Below are 20,822 nucleotides of genomic sequence, written 5' to 3'. Positions count from 1 at the left end.
ACCTACAGCCCCACTACATGGACAGATTCCAAGGCAGTGGGAAGTGGGTTTCAGATTATCCATACACCTGTCGGCAAATACCAGGACCTGCAGATAGATTCTGAATCACAGCTCCTCCCTTAAGTAAATCTCAAAACCGCAAAAAGAACCACCCCCAACCTACAGCGCAACTCCAGAATTGAACAAAGTAAGAGGGCATACATAAAGAATAGGAGATTGAACAAACAGAAGTAAAAGCAACCCCTCTACCCCTGAATAACAGAATTAAAGAAGACGGTGACGTGGAGGGAAGGAAAAAGTAGGGAGGGGGAAAAAAACCGCACAAATGAAGAAAAACCAAAAGAAGAATATAGGTCTCACACAGACCCCTGGGAGATCAGACACTGAGAAAACAGATTCTGGAACACAAACAACGAAGAGCCCCCAGAATGTCTGGTCACATGCAACAAACCCAGACATCAAGACATTAATAGAAAGAATTTAAAAAATTGAGGAGACACAAGAGGAAAATAGGAAGGAGCTGATGTCAGATATAACAGCAGTAAAGAATACTGTGACAGAAATAAATAACAAACTAATAAGCATGAAAAGCAGAATTAGCCAAGCAGAAGAAAGAATCTCAGAGCTCGAAGACCAAAACACAGAACTAATCCACACTGTCAAAAGCATAGAAAACAAGCTTAAAAAGACAGAACAAAACCTTCAAGAGATGAATGATCACTTCAAGAGACCGAACCTGAGTAATTGGCCTTCCTGAAGCAGAGAGAGAAACAGAGGCCACACTGAAACAAACATTTCATGAAATCATTCAAGAAAACTTCCCTCATCTCATCAAGGATGAAAAATTCAAACACAAGAGATTCAGAGAACCCCTTCAAGACAACAAATGAGAAGACCAACTCCCAGACACATAATAATTGACCTAAACAAAGTAGGTATAAAAGAAAAAATCCTAAAGGCTGTAAGAGAAAAAGGTCAGACTACCTACCAAGGAAGACCAATTAGAAAAGCAGCAGATTTATCTACAGAAACCCTCCAGGGTAGGAGAGCTTGGAGCCCTATCTTCAAAGTTCTAAAATATAAACAATTTCAACCGAGAATAATCTACACCACCAAGCTAAGCTTCATCAGTGAGGGAGAATTGAAATCTTTCCCAGATATCCAATCCCTAAGAACCTACGCTGCCACTAGACCACCTCTACAAGAAACACTTAAGAAAGTATTGAACACAGAACAAAAGGAAAAAAAAACAACAACATTCTTCACAAGAGTACAGGCAAAAGATTAAAAACACACATGATCCAACTCTAAAACCAAAAGAAACACAACACACAAACAGGAAGAACAACAACTCTGTAAGAACATCATGATAGGGATCAACTATTACATTTCAATAATTAGTTTGAATGTGAACGGACTAAGTGCACCACTGAAAAGACATAGAATGGCAAAATGGATAAAATATCATCAGGCAACAATCTATTGCCTTCAAGAGACTCACCTCACTAGAAAGGACACTCACAGACTCAAAGTAAGAATATGGGAAACAAATTTTCAAGCGAATGGAACACAAAAGAAAGGCGGAGTCACGATCTTAATCTCAGACAAAATACCCTTTAATTTTGGGTATCAAAATTAAAAAAGATACAGAAGGCCACTACATAATGATAATAGGTTCAATCCATCAACAAGAAATATCCATCCTAAACATATATGCACCGAACATAGGAGCACTAACTTTAATAAAGCAGCTCTAGGTAAACTAAAAAAAGATACTGACTCCAATACTATCATAGCTGGGGACTTTAATACCCCACTCACTACCCTAAACAGATCATCAGGACAAAAAATCAGCAACGAGATCCAAAACCTCGATGTGACTCTTGATCAAAGGACTTAATTGATACCTACAGAACCCTCCATCCTAAGACCACAGAATACACATTCTACTCATCACCACATGGAACGTACTCTAAGATTGACCACATACTTGGCCGTAAATCAAGCATAAGCAAATTCAAATGGACTGAAATTTTACCATGTACCTTCTCGGACCACAGTGGAATAAAAATAATCATTAACACCAACAAGGTAGCCCCAAAACCCACAAAGACATGGACACTAAACAGCATGATGCTAAACAACTCCTGGGTCAATGATGAAATCAAAACAGAGATTAAAAGATACCTGGAAACAAATGAAAATGAAGAAACATCTTACCAAAATCTCTGGGACGCCATGAAAGCTGTAGTAAGAGGGGAATTTATACCCTACAAACGCACATGAAGAAAATGGAAGGATCACAAATTAACAGCCAAGAAGCCACCTAAAAGAGCTGGAAAAGCAAGACCACAAATCCTAATTTCAGCAGAAGAATCCAGATCACCAAAATAAAAGCCCAAATCCAGGACATAGAAGATAAAAAGATAATACAAAAAATCAAAGAAACAAAAAGCTGGTTCTTCGAAAGGATAAACAAGATCAATGTTCACCTAGCTAGACTGACCAAGAAAGAAAGAAAAAGCCCAAATAAACACAATCAGAAACACAAAGGATGAAGTCACATGTGAACCTGAAGAAATACAAAAGATCATTAGAGACTACTATGTACACTTGTATGGAAACAAACTTGAAAACCTTTCGAAAATGGAGGACTTTCTGTCATCACACAACCTGCCTAGGTTGAAATAAGAAGAAATTGAGACCCTAAATAGACCAAACAATCAAGGAAATTGACTACGTAATAAGAAAACTACCTACAAAAAAAAAAGCCCTGGACCAGATGGCTTTCCAGCAGAATTCTACAAGACATTTAAGGAGGAGCTTATACCAATCCTACTGAAGGTATTCCAGGCGATTGAGAAAGATGGAACTCTCCCCAAATCATTTTATGAAGCTAACATCACATTGATACCCAAGTCAGGTAAAGACCCAACAAAGAAAGAGAACTACAGGCCAATATCTTTGATGAACATAGATGCTAAAATTCTCAACAAGATCCTAGTGAACCGGATTCAACAACACATCTCAAAAATCATCCATCATGAACAAGTGGGCTTCATCCCTGGGATGCAAGGCTGGTTCAACATTCGTAAAACCATAAATGTAATTAAATACATCAATGGATGTCAAAACAAAAACCACATAATTATATCATTAGATGCAGAAAAGCTTTTGATAAAATCCAGCACCCCTTCTTGATAAAAACCCTTGAACATCTAGGCATACGGGGAACATACCTCAAAATAGTAAAAGCCATCTACAAGAAACCCACAGCCAGCATACTCCTAAATGAACAAAAACTGGAACCATTTCCCCTGAAAACTGGAACAAGACAAGGATGCCTACTTTCACCCCTCTTGTTCAATACAGTATTGGAAGTACTGGCTAGAGCAATTAGAGAAGAGAAGCCAATCAGGGGTATTCAAATAGGAAAAGAGGAAGTCAAGTTATCTCTCATTGCAGATGACATAATCATGTACCTTGAAAACCCTAGAGAATCTGTCAAAAACCTCCTTACACTGATAAAGGACTTTGGCAAAGTCTCAGGATATAAAATAAATGTGCAAAAGACAACCACATTTCTTTACACCAATAATAAACAACAGAAACCCAAATAAAAAGCACAACTCCATTCACAATAGCCACAAAAAAAAATGAAATACCTTGGCATCTTCCTAACCAGAGATGTGAAAGACCTTTACAATGAAAACTACAAAACACTGCTCAAAGAAATCAAAGATGACAGAAACAAGTGGAAAAATATCCCATGCTCATGGATTGGAAGAATCACCATTGTGAAGATATCCATCTTACTTAAGGCAATCTACAGATTTAATGCAATATCCATCAAATTACCAACAACATTCTTCTCAGACCTAGAAAAAACAACACAGGAATTCATATGGAAACACAAACGACCAAGAATAGCCAGAACAATCATCAAACTTTAAACTTCACTATAAAGCTACAATAATCAAAACAGCTTGGTACTGGTACAGGAACAGGCATATAGACCAATGGAATAGAACTGAGATTCCAGAAGCAAAACCTCAATTTCTCAACCAACTCATCTTCGACAAAGCCCCCACCACCTACCACTGGGGAGAGGAGAACCTATTCAGTAAATGGTGCTGGGAAAACTGGCTGACCACATGCAGAAGATTGAAACAGGACCCCTATCTATCCCCATACACAAAAATTAACTCTAAATGAATCAGAGACCTAAATGTAAAACCTCAAACCATAAGAACCTTAGAAAATGAAGGACATGTCCTCATGGAAATTGGAACTGGCATCCAATTCCTGAACAAAACCCGAAACTCACAGGCCATAAGAGATAAGATAGACAAGTGGGACCTCATTAAACTGACAAGCTTCTGTAAAGCCAAAGAAACCATCAAAAGAGCAGGGAGACAGCCTACAGACTGGGAAAAATATTTGCCGACTCCAGGTCTGACAAAGGCTTAACATCTTGGATCTACAAGGAACTCAAACGTGCTGAAAAGAAAAAAACAAACAACCCCATTATAAAATGGGCAAAAGATATGAACAGACACTTCACAAAGGAAGACATCCGAGCAGCCAACAGACACATGAAGAAATGTTCAATCTCACTAATCATCAGGGAGATGCAAATCAAAACCAGAGATACCACCTAACTCCAATCAGAATGGCAATTATCAATAACTCAAAAAATAACAGTTGTTGGAGAGGTTGTGGTGAAAAGTGAACACTTCTACACTGTTGGTGGGAGTGCAAATTAGTGCTACCTCTGTGGAAAACAGTATGGCGATTCCTAAAAGCCCTAAATATTGACCTCCCATATGACCCCACAATCCCCCTACTGGGCATATACCTAAAGAACTCAAATCACTCTATAGAAAACATACCTGTACGTGTATGTTTATTGCAGCATTGTTCACAATAGCAAAAACCTGGAAGCAACCATGCTTCCATCAAAAGAGGACTGGATTTTAAAAATGTGGCACATATACACTATGGAATACTACGCAGCCTTAAAAAGAACAAAATCATGAATTTTGCTGCAAACTGGATGGAACTAGAGTCTATAATACTGAGTGATCTCTCACAGAAACAAAGATCTGAGTATCACATGTTCTCACTCATACAGTGGACCTTGAACATCCAATGTAATACTATAAGAAAATGACTGACAGTGGCGGGAAACTATGGGGGGGAGGGAGGGAGATGGGATTAACGGTAGCAAATATCTGTCTGGAGACGGGGAGACACCTCTTATCAACAGAGTGCCTGAATGAAACGTATTTGTATACCTAACCCTTAACTGTACCCCACAATATCATAATAAAAAATATTGACTAAAACAAAAAATACCAGGAGATTAAAGATCGAAGAAGTTTGAAGAACTAATAATAAAATTATACCAGTAAACCTAGGCAAATAATTCTATATTCTTATGGTAGGAAAGAAATTTGTAACGATGACAATAATGGCAAAAAAGAAAAAGACTAATTCCAGAGGAATAAAAAAAGTGATTCCAAAGGACTAAAACTTTTATACTATAAAACAAAGCTCATAAACCTGAAAGACAAACATCATTTAACTATATGTGATGTACACAATAAAAGTTAACATTCCCATAACAGATAAAGCTCTCTTGTAAGACAATAAAAACGAACGCTTTAAATGAAAAGAAATGGGCTTGAACATGAATAGGCAATTCAATGAATAAAATAATATAAATGGTTAATAAATATATGGAGCAATGACTGACCTCACTAGCTATTAAACACAAATTTAGTTTTTACGTATTACCTTCTCAAAGATTAAAACTTACAATGCCCACTACTGGCAAAGGAGTAAAAAAAAAACCTTATCATAGGCAGGAAAGTAAGCCGGTATCTTTCTGAAGGATATGTAGAATGTACATCAATTTTAAATGTTGACTTCTGCTATGGTTTGAATGTCACCTCTAAAATTCATGTTAAAATTAAATTGCCATTGTGATATTATTAAGAGGTGGGACCACTAAGGTGACTGGGTGATAAGGGCTCCACTCTCATGAATTGGTTAATGCTCTTATCTCAGGAGTAGGTTTCTGAAAAAGCAAGTCTGGCTCCCTCTTGTCCTTCTGACTTTCACCTTCTGCCACAGGATATTACAGCAAGAGGTCCTCACCAGATGCAGTTCTTCAATTTTGTATTTCCCAACCTCCAGAACCATAAGCCACATAAATGTCTATTGTTTTATAAAAGTACCCAGTCTGTGGTATGATAGCAACACAAAATATTTTGTATATTCAAATGGTGTGTATATTCACACTTTGAGGTATACTTCATTTCAAACATTTTAACATAATTTAAAAATACATTAACCCATAAAAACAGGATCTCAAAAAGGCCAAGCCATTGCAATAGATATACTCTTGAAATACAATGAAATTGTGAGCCTTCTGGGTTCAAGTAACAGGGAGAGCTAGAAGTCTACACATCATGCAGGGATAATAACGGAGTAAAAAGGTCCCCATGTAAAGCTAAGATCGAACTCAGGTTCATTGATTGAAACTAATGCCAGGGGCAGAGGGGCTCTTTCAGCCTGTCAAAGTAGCCAGAAAAAGTTACTAACTAATGCAAAGGACCATTGTTTTAGATGAAGTTAATGCCCAGTGAGACTATATATAGTCTTCTTAGTCTGTGTCATATTCTTGGAGCAATTAGCCTGATCCTGATGTTATCAAGAATCAAGGGAACCAAGCTCTTATATAAGTCATGGCTTTAGATGGAAGCCCCGGGACTTCCATGTAGGTGCATGTAAAAACAGTAGATAGGAAGAGAAGACTGAAAAGAAAGAAAACAAAATAAAGAACTTTTTTCCAATATGAAACTGCAAAATGAAACTCAAAAACACATGGAAAAAAACAAAGATGAACAGTCAACAAAATCAACAACTGTAGGAATTCAATCCAGAAGAAAAAAATGACAACCTGAAAATAATTTCAAATGTTAAAATAGAAGGAACAATAGCCATGAAGGGAAGAAAATTTTTTAAAATAGGCAGATATCAACCCAGAATAGGTGGCTATTAGAGAGACAGAAAGCCTGAATATGAGAAAAAAATATTCATTGAGAAAAACTGAGGCCACATAAACTCTAGCTGAACAAAGTCAAGGTGTGAGTTAGTTAACTGGAAAACGATACTGAGGAACTGCCTAGATCACAATAGAGAGAACAGGAAGAAATATTGGAAAAGCAATATTCAAAGATATAAAGACTAAGTAATTTTCTAGAAATGAAGATAGGAGTCTTTCGATCAACAATGTATTTCAAAAAGTATCTATGGATAATACAGTATATACATACACACATAGGCATATCATAGGAATATGTTTAGAACATTAAGGACGGTAAAACAAAATAAAATACTAACATTTATGTTATACCTAAAACATGCACAGCTCCGTTCCAAGTACTTTACATATATTAACTTAACCCACACTATAATCTTATGATGCAGATTTGATTTTATCTCCATTTTGAACTTGTCCAGTTTACACAGTAAATAGTGGTGACAGGCTACAGAAAAGGGATCTTTTTTAAAACTACTAGAGAGAAAAATTATATACAAAGGCACAACAATTAGGTAGAGACCAGACTCAGAGGCCCAAGCTTGCCAAGCTTTGTAAGAAAATGAAATAATATCCTGAGGATACTGATGGGAGGGGGAAATCAACATAGAATTCTATAGTTATCTAAAGATGAACGTATGCATAAAATATACTTTCAGAAAAAAAATTAAGGATATTTACAAGGTCCTTACAAGTAAACTCTCTTACTAAAAGGATTACTAAAGGATATATTTTAGCAAGAAGAAAAGTGAACCTAGAGGAGTAAGATGCAAAGAACATTAAGTACAGAAACCTGTAAAACATACTAGCAAATTAAATAAGTTATTGAGTATAAAAAAGAAAATAAAATTTTATACTACAAAAGGGGAGAATTAAATTGTAGGCAATTGTACAGATGAAGAAATGTTTAGTTTATCAAATATGAGTTCATAAAATAAAAAATCAACAAATACATAAGGAAACAAGCTACCATAGTAGGAGTCAGCATATGACGAACACAACTCTAAAACTTCAGATATTGGAATCAGTAAATATACTATAAAAGTATGTATGAAATGTTTGATAAGATTTTTTTTTTTTTTTTTTTTGAGTTGGAGTCTCACTCTGTCGCCCAGACTGGAGTGCAGTGGCTGCTCCCGGCCACTGCAGCCTCGACCTGCTGGGCTCCGGCGATCCTTCTGCCTCAGCCTTCCGAGTAGCCGGAATTACAGGCTGCGCTACCACGCCCGGCTGATTTTTTGATTTACTGTAGAGATGAGGTCTCGCTGCCCAGGCGGGTCTCGAACCCGCGGGCTCAGGCAATCCACTCACCTCAGCCTCCCAAAGGCACGGGATTACAGGCTGAGCCACCAAGCCCGGCTGACAAGATTTTTTTAAAAGAAAAAAGAAATAAATAATTACCCAGGCAGACTAAGAAATACGATTTTCAGAAATAAAAAGAATGACTGTTGATGTTAAAAACTCAAAGGATGGGTTAAACAACAGATAAGACACAAATGCAGTAGTAAATCAGATGGCTAAATTGAAATTAAAAAAAAAAACTTACATTTACTTCAAAAAACTTGTAACCAAAGTTCAAGGGAAACGGAAGATGAAAGAAAATCAAATTCTCTATCAATAGTAAGTAACATAAGTAGTCCATAAATGTGGGCTTTAAGAAATGTAAGACCTAGACACTACAGTGCCTCTGAAGCACAGGAACTATTAATCTCTCTGTTCATGTCAAATCCCTGGTACATGGCTGAAAGAATGAGAAAACACCAGCAAAGTCACAGTACTTTATGTAGTAAATCTTAGTCTTGTATAACAAATGCTCTTCTGGTAGCCCATATTTCCTAAATATATTTAAATCAGAACAATCTTTAAATTCCTACATCTTACTTTAGTTAGATGTAGAAGTTTTCTTATAGGGTCTACTAGTTTGCAGTTCACAGAGCCAAGGTTTCTAGAATGTTGCTCCAGTCTCCCTCAGCACCAGAAATATTTTCACAGATTTTTCTGTTTACATATTATTTTAATAAAACTCAATCCTATAGCCAGTAAGTCAAGAAATAAGTTTCTCCTTCTATAACGCAGATCATCACTAAAACAGTTAAGAAGATTTGTAGAGAGAAAATCTTTTGTAAAGAAAGGAATCCTTGTTATCAAAAATAAATTATATACACACATTTTTTAAACTGGGTTTCCATTACTATAAACATTCATTTGATTCAGATAGCACATTTAATCTGTTTAATAATGAATCTCAACTGCTGTAGAGAAAAATATAACCTATCTTCATCAACTGCTCCTGAAAAAATTATATACAAGATATTACAGGCAATATTTCTAAGAAACTGAATACAGGTTTTTAAATATATCATCCAAGTGGTCAAATACAGGCACTAACAGTTCCCAATAGTTTGCACTACCCTACTCCTAAATTTTCAGTTTGCTTATGACGGGAATTGATTGACTTTACTGCCATATGTGGATTTCTGACTTTCTTGGGGAACATTTACCGACTGTCCTTAAAAATCTCACTAACAATTCAGATCTAACCAGACAGCCCTGATCGAACAAATCAAGGCAAGATTTCCTTTGGCAGTTCCAAGTTCTCATTAGCTCCATTTTCTGGTTAATGCTAGACCACTAAAGCAGCCCACTAAGTACCATAGCACCCAGAACAGGATTCCACCCTTCCTGCTTGGAAACCAAGTGGGCTGGTGCCATTTAATCCTTTGGAAGATTTCTCTGAAAACAATCCAAAGGTGATATGGGTTTTGCTACTCTGTACTGGTTCTAATCTGAAGATCTTGAAACAAACCAAAGAGAACAAATGCTTATGGTTCAGCTTCAAAATTACAACAAAGAGTTCTAGAAATAAAATATTATAAGGGTACTGAAAACCACCAGAAGCTGGGCATGGTAGCTGACACCTGTAATCTTAGCACTTTGGGAGGCCAAGGCAAGAGGACTGCTTGAGCCTAGGAGCTCGAGATCAGCTTAGGCAACACAGTAAGACCTCATCTCAACAAAAAATCAAAAAATTAGCCAGGTGTGGTGGTGCATGCCTATGGTCCCAGTTATTCAGGAGGCTGAGGCAAAAGGATTGCCTGAGCCCCAAAAGTCGAGGTCATGGTGTGCCACTGCCTCCAGTCTGAGTGACAGAGTGAGACACTGAATCAAAAAAAAAAAAAAAAAAAGAAAGAAAAAAAAGCAGGGCATGGTGGCTCACGCCTATAATCCTAGCACTTTGGGTGGCCAAAGCAAGGGGATTACCTGAGCTCAAGGGATTAAGACCAGCCTGGGAAACTTAGGAACACCTAGTCTCTACAATAAAAAAAAAAATTAGCTGGGTGTGGTGGTGCGTGCCTATAATTCCAGCTACTTGGAAGGCTGAGGCAGAAGGATCGCCTGAGCCCAGCAGGTCGAGGTTGCTGTAGCTGTGAGTGTGCCACTGCACTCCAGTCTGGGTGATAGAGTGAAACTCCAACTCAAAAAACAAAAACAAAAACAAAAAAACCAGAAAAGGGAGCCAAGTGCTTCACTAATATATGACTAAAATTCAAAAATCAGAACTGAAAACTTAAAATAATTTCACCTGTAACATCTTTGCCTTTTGTTCCTTCCCTATTGGTCTTATTCTTTCTTAAACAACCTCCAAGTTTTAATCTGCTGCCCACAAATTCAGTATCCTTGAAACTTTAATGACCCTTTTCTAATCTTGCTTTTACATGCTTCTCCCCAGCTTGAGCAATTTCTTATCTCTTTTTTTAGCTCTTATTTATTTCTCATTCTTGGACTTGGTAGGAGAGTAAGAAGGTAGAATCTAGGAAAGCCAGCTCCTAATGTAAAAATATTTCAGTCAACTCATGCAACTCTGAGTTTGAGAGGTAGGAGAAAATGGCCACTACAGTGGCATTTAAGGGAAAGCAGTGGCACTACTGAGCACAAGTTTGATTATTTCCTTCACATTTCACCATTTTTTGTTTAAAGTATCAACATCTTCTACATTTGTGCTATGATCTGAATTACATACTACATAAGATAGTCTTCTTAAATCTCTACAAAGGTGTGTATTGTAGGTTTTTAAAAGTAAATTTTATAAGTATAACTGTTTGAAAAACTTAAGCTAAATATAGTTGGAGGACTCTAGTGACTATAAAAATTAGATACTGACCTATTTTCACTATCAATTATGGTACAAGCAAAATACTAAAAATAATTAAATGGCACAGTTATTTAGTTTTTAAAGTTTTCTAAGAATGTTTTAGTATTCACCATCTCAATTTGTCACATCTGTTAACTAATTCAAATTTATCCATCGAGAACTTTTCTACAAATTCAGAAGTGGACTCAGTTCCTGGTTTGCTGCTTCTTAATCCCTTCATATTTAAGGTTTCAGACTTACACTGATCCAGAAAACAATAACTGACTTCCTGATTCAATACATCCTTTTTTCTTTTGCATAAAACTAACACAAAATTCCCTCACACAGAGTATTTATAAGTGTTTGCTGTTAACCTTGTATACTTAGTTGAAAGAAGGGAAAAATATAACATCAAATATTTTAAGATGCTAAAGGTTCATTCACACATAAAATACATGCGGATTCTAAATATTTTACACACATGAAATGTCCCTGCTGGAAAAAATGGCCAAAAACATTTGCCTCTAACAGACTTCTGTTGATACAATCTACAGTATTTCAAAACAGAATCATTCAGTGAGTCTATAAATTGTGCAGGACATACTCTGGGTATATGGAAACAGGTGTTGGAAAAGAAAGAGGAAAAAAACAACCTTTTTTCAAGTGAAAGTTCTATGTCATGGCTTAAAAATGTATATCCGACTACCTCCTAAACTTGAATAGCCACACCTCAAATCACATGGTCCCAAATGACCTCCTCAACTACCTGTAGTTCTCAGTTCCTTGATTTACCATTAGTCATAAGCTCACAAAATTCTTTATTTTCCTTATCATAGCACTTACCCTGTGAATTATCTCTTATTTTAGATTTTAAGATCCACGAGGAAAGAGATCATGCCTTTTCTATTCATATTTAGCACATAAGGATATTTTATGAATATGTGAGACAATGATGGTCATCATCTTGACTTCTCCTTTGTCAACAGTAATTCTTTTCTACACAGGAAAAGGTATTCCCAGAGAAGTTAGCCTGCCAACAAACAGTATCCTACCATTCCCACCTATAGAATACATTATATATATATATATATATATCCCTACAGAAATATCATAAAGGATTTCTAAAAAGAAAATATTGCACCCTAAATCTGCAGCTTACAATAAAAAAATTTGACTTTCAGATTACTGTTCAGCATAATTATATACACATTCTCATTACTGAAAAATGTCACATAAGGTATACGGCAGGGGACAAAAGATAAAAGATGCAGTTATGACTAAAGGTTAGAGCCCACACATTTTCTTTCCCTAAGCTATTTATTTACTTGTCTGTTCATTCATTCAACATTCATGGATGGGTTAATTAAAAAAAAATTTTTTTTTAAGATTGGGGTACAATTCAGGATTAGGTATACAAGTGGTCATCAAACAGGTAAAGTATGGACTTCTCTTTGGTCCCCACTTCGCCTGGTTTGAGACTAGATATGGGTTAATTTTTCTACATGAGAAGCAAAGTATAAGGTAACTTGGAAACAGAGGAATAATTTCAGAGAGGAATAATTTCAGGGAGCTGAGAAATTCACTTTTATTCTTCAAGTTTTACTATATAAAACAATACCATTTACATCTAGGGAGCTCCTTATTTTACTGACTGTAGCAAACCAGTACAAGATCACACTAGATAGCTTGACTCGTTGTTGAGCCATTTGCTTATAGTATCAGGAAGCATTTATACAGACAGAGAAAATGAAGATGACAGATATGGCAGATATGGAATAAACAGGGTAAGCTGTGGGATGATCACAGAGCAAAAGCTGCCACTTCTAATTTTGGCCCTCTGACATCCAAAACAGCCTTACAGACTCTCAGCAAGGGTAATATTCTACTGCTTTACAAAAAATGAAACTTTTATTTACTATCTACTTAACATTCTGAAGCATGATGGCATACTGCAAAGATGTTTTTCTAAAGCCTGGTAAGTTTGGAAAGCAAAAATAAAACAAAAAATACACAGCCATACCTTCTCTTTTATTAATTATTTTCAGTCCTGAATTTTTTTTTTTGAGTTGGAGTCTCACTCTATCACCCAGACTGGAGTGCAGTGGCCACTCCTGGCCACAGTAGCCTGGACCTGCTGGGCTCTGGCGATCCTTCCGCCTTAGCTTTCCAAGTAGCTGGAACTACAGGCGCGCGCTACCACGCCCGGCTCATTTTTTATTTACCGTAGAAATGAGGTCTCGCCAAGTTGCCCAGGCGGGTCTCGAACCCGCAGGCTCAGGCAATCCACTCACCTCAGCCTCTCAAAGGTGCAGAATTACAGGCTGAGCCACCGAGCCCGGCTTTCAGTCCTGAATTTTAATAACAAACATAAGTGACATCTTCTGTAGACATAATACCAAATTTGATGCAATATTCTCCCACTCACGCTAAAGGAAAAAGAAGTAGTACTAAGAACCCGAGACATTCAAAGTTGGTCATGAATTATGTTCTTATTCTTTGAAACAGTACAACAGACACTTCTTGAGCAATATATTCTTTAACAAAAATAATTAAGTGACATATACTATGACTCAAAAAGAATATCTATATCCCTGCCTGAGCCAGTCAAATCCTGGTGAATACAAAGCACCAGCCTAAATTTAAACTGGATTATATATGACCTATGCTTTCTCATAGTCTGCTGTATTTCTGGCTCACATTCAATTTTCTGTCATGTGTTCATCAGAAAATAAGCAAGGAGACCATAAAAATTAAACAGTCATATATTGAGAACCTATCTAAAAATAATGAAACAGGACTCCTGTTTTTAAGGAATTTATTTTCAATAAACTTAACACTGACGTTTCCATTTATAGCATAATCTCTATTGTAAGCCCAATTAGGTGGCTTGTGTTTAAGATTATCTTCTTAAACTCACTAAGAATTTCATTTGAATAAAGGATCGATGAAATAATTTGTCAGTGGGTTGTAAAGCAGTGAACTTGAATAAAATAAGCCATAAGAAAAAACTGTGTATGACTTGTGGAAATAACTGTATTATAACCATATCTTATAAGCTTTTTTTGGTATTAAAAAGTCTAACAACTCTTCTTAGTGAAAAGTCCTACAGGGAGCTGACATGATAAATGTACTTTTCAAATTTAGTGTACATTGCCATTTCAGATCCCAACTCAATTACAAGGTTCACTCTCTGGGTACAATGACTACAGTCATATCCTACATATGCAAAGATTTTTCTGACCCATCACAATGGCCAACAGACTTTCTTTCAGCAGTAGCGATGAAACTCCAGTGACTCACATATACAATTATTTTTGAAAAGTCCAAGGACATGCGTTAGCTTCTGTTACTAGCTGTGAAACTTTGGCAAATAACTACTCTGTCTTAATTTCCTCATCTGTTAAAATATAGGTAATAATAGAATTTATCTCACAGAGATGTTGTGAAGATTTAATAATAACTGAAAATTTCTTATCTTAGTTCCTGACACATAAGTGCTAAATAATGTTAGCATCATTGTTACTACTAACATCAAGACTAAAAAAATAAAAGAGGCACACAAAGGATAAAATTCTTGATTGTGGTCTCATCAGTATCATAGTAGAAATGGATCTAAGCAGCCACTGACTATGAAACTATCGATTTAAAAATCCGACAAAGGAAATTTCACTATGTATTTTCTAAATACTGAAATAGTTTAGCATTTTGATAAGCTTTAAAATTTAGCTTAAAGGTTTATATTAACAGACTATATTAGACATATATTAGACACTTGTGTTCAAATTAAGTCAGTTGATAGTTATCTCCCTTCTTTAACTAATACATAGTCTAATTCCTGTCATCCACAATCCCTCTCTGGTTAAAAGGATACCACATTCATGACAATATATGCAGATATAAACTACTCTAGAAAGAGATACATGATTTTTTTTTTTTGAGTTGGAGTCTCACTGTGTCGCCCAGACTGGAGTACAGTGGCCACTCCCGGCCACCGCAGCCTCAACCTGCTGGGCTCCGGTGATCCTTCCGCCTCAGCCTTCTGAGTAGCTGGAATTACAGGCATGCACTACCACGCCCGGCTGATTTTTTGATTTATTGCAGAGATGAGGTCTCGTCAAGTTGCCCAGGTGGGTGTCGAACCTGCAGGCTCAAGCAATCCTCACCTCAGCCTCCCAAAGCACGGGATTACAGGCTGAGCCACTGAGCCCGGCTGAGATACATGTTTATAAATGTTCTGTTAACCTTCAAAGTCAAAACATAGGAAGTTAAAATGAAATCTTGTAGGTCCAGAATCAGTCCAAGAACTCTGCCATACTTCAGTTTTGTATAATCTGCACACTTTAAATATCCAGGTTCAGACAAAATAACATATAGGAAGAGAGTCAGAAACATCTGCTACTAGAAAGCTTACAACTACTTCCACTACCTCCTCCCACAGCAATCACTCCCACTACCAGGTAGATTTTAAATACTTACCAAATATCTGAATGTCTACTATCCTCAAACCCTGTGCTAGCCTTTGGGTAAAATAAACAACTACTTTATTTTCCTTTCAGAATTGATTCAACATAATTATAATCAAGACACAAATACCTGGAAGTAAACTATGATTAAAGCTTTACAAATAATACACAGACATTGTAAGGAGAAAGGAGAGATGAAACGCTTCAGTGGTCGTACCAGTGGAGGAAATACTAGAAATGAACTTTGATAAAAGAGAATGTTAAAAGCTGAAGACGGAAGGGAAAGAATTACAGGCTGCAAATTAGCATGAGCAAAGATCCATGGTGAAAAATGTAAAAGGTGTGTTCCAGAGATAACAAGAGTACCAGTTCGGTTAAAATAGATCAGTCCTGAGGTCTAAACAGTCATGGAACGTGTCAAAAGCCAAACCAAGAATTTCGAACTATATTCTAGAGGTAAAAGGGAGTCATTGAAGTATACTGAGAAAAGAAATAATATGATGAAAAATAGTATTTTTAGACACAGTTGGGGCAGTTTTACAGAATAGGAAGGAGATGCAGTACAAGATGCTAGTGGGAAAGAGACCACTTGGAGTACTAATATCTTGGTTTGGGTAGGAAGTAGTAAGATCTGAACTATTCCAAGATGATTTCAACCTTAAAAAACCCAGGACTCACATATAAAGCCTTAATCTCTCTTATGAAGTCTCCATTATTTTAAAATAGGAAGTGAGTTAATCAGAATGATTTTGTTCCTCTATTCCCTCTTGCATCTTTTCCTAGCAATATCTTCTTGCTCATTTCTAACCATAAACTATAACTCTTCAAAAAACCAACCCTTGTCCTTCCTTACTGACTGATCATTTTAGTCTGAACATTCACCTTTGCTTTATTACTGTTACTCTTTATCCACAATTTAACCATCCACTTCCACCTAATCATTAACTACAAACCCATGACTTCTTTCTAGCTCTGTACAGCCAAATAAATCTACTTGTAATCAACTTTTTAATATTACTTAATTTTTAGTCCATTCATATGTAAGCTCTATAAACCCACAGCCTTTACAACCTCTTCTAAAACTCTACTAAATCTCTTCTAGTTTAGCTTCCAAGCTCACTGCAAAAGCTATACTCAAAAGACAACCCTCTCATACCCAGTAAGTCTCCATACCCCTAAGTATCTCAAGATTTCATATACTCAATAATAATAGTAGCTACCATTTATTTGGCACTTTCTTCATGGTAGAAAATATCTCAAGTGTTTCAATTCTTTCACTGAATCTTCCTGATAATCTTAAGAGAAAGGCATTTCCACTTAACAGATAAAGAAAACTGAGGTTTAGAGAAATCAAGTAGCTTACCCAAGAACACTTGGCTGGGAAGTAGGAGAGCAGACTCAAAAGCTTTACCACTTTCTCCTCTATGGGGCCTCAATGTGGTTGTATTGATTATATCTGTTCTGAAACTTGGGAAATGAGAAAATGATCTTAATTTCTTAAATCTTTTTTGAATGTTTTCGAAATGATTTTTGTATAGAAAGACTTAACTGTATAAACTTATAAGGACTCTTTTACTCTAGAAAGCTATGAATCAGAAATGTTAACATTCAGCTTTTAAAATTTGGGTTCCTAGAAACAAGGGGGTTCATCTAATTGTGAAAAATCCACTCAGGAATATTTTGAAAATACTTTTATATCTACACAGATCTGATCCTGGCATGTTACTTAAGTTCTCTGAGTCTATATTTCTTTATTTGTAAAATGGAGATAACATGTTAGAGAGTTGTGGCAAAAAAGTAAAGCCTGATACAAATAAATGGCCAACAAAGTATAGCTCTCATTATTTACTTTCTTCTGTATCTAGAAGATAGGATTTTAATTCAAATCATTCAGCCACAAAAATGAATGACTTTTAATCCAGATCTTAAATAGGAATACTACTACATAGACTTGGTTAATGGAGTCCAAATAAAAATATTAATAATTATAAAAACTCAAGTTCTCTCCTTTATCACACATTGACTTAAAGAATTTGCTTAAGGAATGCTAAAAACATCTCTAACATTAGAAATACAGTATCAACAGAATCTAATTTATTAATACCTGTTAAAATACAGTCCCCTTTCCTCAGTTTCTTACAAAAATCCTAAGTCTATGACTTTATTTTAGATAAAGGTATACAGAAACTCACCTCTTGCAATTGATTACTTTCTCTACCTTCTATCTGCCTCAGCAAAGGAAAAGCTAGGTAAAGAGATTATCTAGGTAGTACATGGATAGCTAGGACATGCAAAGGTCAAAATCACTAAGGAATATATTCTGGAGACTCATAATATAAAAAGTATAAAATTGTTACTTGTGTAATACGGAGCACAGTAGACATTAGAAAAAGGGAAAAAAAAAAAAAATCAATCTTTGATTTTGATATAGCCTTAACCCAAGCTTCTTTCACATAAAAAAGGCTAATAATTCCAGGTCAGAGAATTTATATATCCTGGCTAATAGCAAAATAATAAATGAAGCAACTATATTAATGTTTTTTGTTGTTGTTATTTAAGACAAAAGACAGGACATACTGTGACACTAAATTACTATCCAAGGTATCCAAGACACAGCTTTTACTTAGTTGCCTCACAATACTGTCTCCCTTCCCCTAAGGTCCATATATTTCACAGGGCCATCCATGCCTTGTTTTAGTCTTGCTTAACTCTTACAATACTCTACCTGGGTCAATTTTCTTACATGGCTGTCTCCTTCTGATTTGATGGAAAATATTCAAGTGTATACCGACTCAGAGTCAGGTGCCCAGGCAAGAGTAAATAACCATTTGAGGGGATCATCAAAATGTTACCTTATAATTAATTATTTCTACATGACCACAGGTGTATGCCTTAAAAATTAGGTATTTCAGAGATAACAAGCTTCTTGTGGACATATGTCAGTCTTCAGTTTAAAATTATACAATAAATAAGGACACAGTCAAACCAGAATCAGCTGGAAACTGTCAGGCATTGTAACAAACAGTTGGTGTAATCTGAACAAACTTGAAGACTGTAGGTATTTATCAGCAATATTTAGCTATAAATTTCTTTAAAAAAAAAGGAGGGAATTACAGAACACATTTTCAAACAAAGGTTTAACAAGATAATTCAGACCCAACTTGAACTGACAGAAAAACCTTCATAATGTGTTCTTATAATGCCCTTCTCATAACTACCAAAGATCATGTGCTTGTTCTCAACCATCCTTTGTCTCCCATGAAATCCCCATCCTCTGTCCTCCCAAGAGTTTCTCGAGACTTCCCAATCCCAAAAGAAAAATCTAAAGGCTACCTACAAGAATAGCTGTACTGAAGAACAATCACCAACTTAGAATTCTTTTAAATAAAACAGAACCCAAAAAGAAAAAGCAGCTTTAGAATGCTGAAAAAAATTTAAGTGCCTGGCACACACCAGGCATTTATTTGGTAAAGGTATGTTGAACTGACACACGATGTTAAGAAAATTAAGAAAAAATTAAATAACCAGACAGTACATGTGGAAATAAAATATGCCATTAGGCTTTACTGATTTGGAAGCTGATATTAAAAGGTTAAAGTACTCGTCAATGGACGAAGATATTTTGGAGAACAGCCATGACTAAACAATTCTTGTCTCCTACTGCAGTGTTCCCTTCAACAGGTTATACTTCAGGCAGTCATACTAAAATATAAAAAGATACAATCTGTGTAAAAAAATATATCAAAGAGATACATGCCACATAAAAAGCAACTTGATGACTATTCTTTTTCAAATATATATTGAGGTAGTTAATGTCAAATGTTATTAATCCTAATATACGCTTCCCATATATAATTAGTTCACTGATATAAAAATGTTTAACGATATCAAATAAAAATGTCTTCACCTGAAAAGTTGGGGGGAAAAAATGTCTAAAGCAACTTCCATGTTCAGTTCATTATAGTTTCAATAATGTGGTATTTCTGTAAATTTCCAGGTTAGAAGAAATCATTCCTACATGATTGGATGTTTAATTAGACATATGTAAGTAAGTTACACTTAAGTACAGAATTATAACATCAGGCAAGAAATGTTACTTTGGGCTTCAATTTATCAGCAAAGAAAATATTAAGTCAATAAAAGTAACATAAGATTAGAAAATCTAGTCCCAGTTTATCTCATTTGTAAAATAAAGAGTTACAAAAATACAATCTTTGGAAAAGACCCCAAATGTGAAAAGATAAAAGAATAAAAGTGAAGTAATACATCTAAAGGGAGTTGGGGACCAAGCCCTACTAGATTCCTGGGTGCTCTAAAATCCCTAATGCTGTTTAAATAAATCCTTTGACTCTTCAGAGAGCTCTGCATCTATAAAGTAATAGTGTTTAAAATCTTACCGTGTAAGTTTGAAAAGATTATGCCTTTTTTCTCTGAACAATTTTTAAATTTCTAATTTCTCTTAATGTAGAAATCATTTGCTCTGCGAAAATAATACCTATCTCCCACACTCTTCCAATCACTTCCTAGAACACACTCGACTCTTTATTCCAATTAGCAGGAAACTTGGGGTGAGGTGGGGGCGGCACATAGATTCCGTGGCTTGGCCAACTGAAGCATGACCTTTGCGGATTTGTAAGTGCCATGTGGTGCCTGAGAAGAGGGAAGAAAAATACCTTCAGCGATGATAATTTTCAAAATGTATCTAAAACTGTAGTTGGTAAAAGTCTCTCCACAGCCAGCTGTCTTTCAAGAAAAGGCTCCAAGTTTATTTACAGTCTACAAGCAGAACAGAACCAAACCTCAACCGACTCTAACATCAAGAACTTTTACCCAATTCACACGGTTAGAAGGATGAGAAAATCGGTAAAACTGACTTCAATGGATCCGTCCGATGCCTTAATAATGAATGAATTGCAGGCATCACTCACTGACTTGAGTTCCCAAGGAGCCTCACTCTCAGCCCTGCCCCCTGCAAAACCTGAAGCGGTCCCCGGAATTTGGCTTTTCGTGGCTACGTCCGGTTCAAAGGCGGCCTCCCCTCTCCTTTCTCCCGGTCTCCCTCCTCCCTCCCGGGGGTGGGAGCCCAGGTCGGCCGGGCAGCCGCGACGCCCCCTCCCCG

The 20,822-nt window shown here is 36.2% G+C and overlaps 1 protein-coding gene across 2 annotated transcripts in view; it reads right to left on the bottom strand.

The window, feature by feature from the left end:
* The window catches only part of PPM1A (protein phosphatase, Mg2+/Mn2+ dependent 1A), a 56,332-nt gene that overhangs the window by 31,204 nt on the left and 4,306 nt on the right, over nt 1–20,822 (bottom strand). Inside the window, exons 1-2 of one of the 2 annotated variants that reach the window (XM_008071277.2) lie at nt 20,101–20,405; nt 17,067–17,170 (exon numbers count right to left, since the gene is read on the bottom strand). The exons of the other annotated variant lie outside the window; for it this stretch is intronic. The gene's annotated coding sequence lies outside the window, so the exon portion shown is untranslated. Of the gene's footprint in view, nt 1–17,066; nt 17,171–20,100; nt 20,406–20,822 lie in introns of those variants that run through there. 2 annotated transcript variants of the gene reach the window in all.

This window comes from Carlito syrichta, unplaced genomic scaffold (assembly GCF_000164805.1).
Source record: "Carlito syrichta isolate Samal-C Ts95f unplaced genomic scaffold, Tarsius_syrichta-2.0.1 Scaffold314271, whole genome shotgun sequence".
Lineage (NCBI taxonomy): Eukaryota > Metazoa > Chordata > Mammalia > Primates > Tarsiidae > Carlito > Carlito syrichta.
The sequence above is the reverse complement of the archived record's forward strand: the minus strand, read 5'-3'. Positions and strand labels throughout refer to the sequence as shown.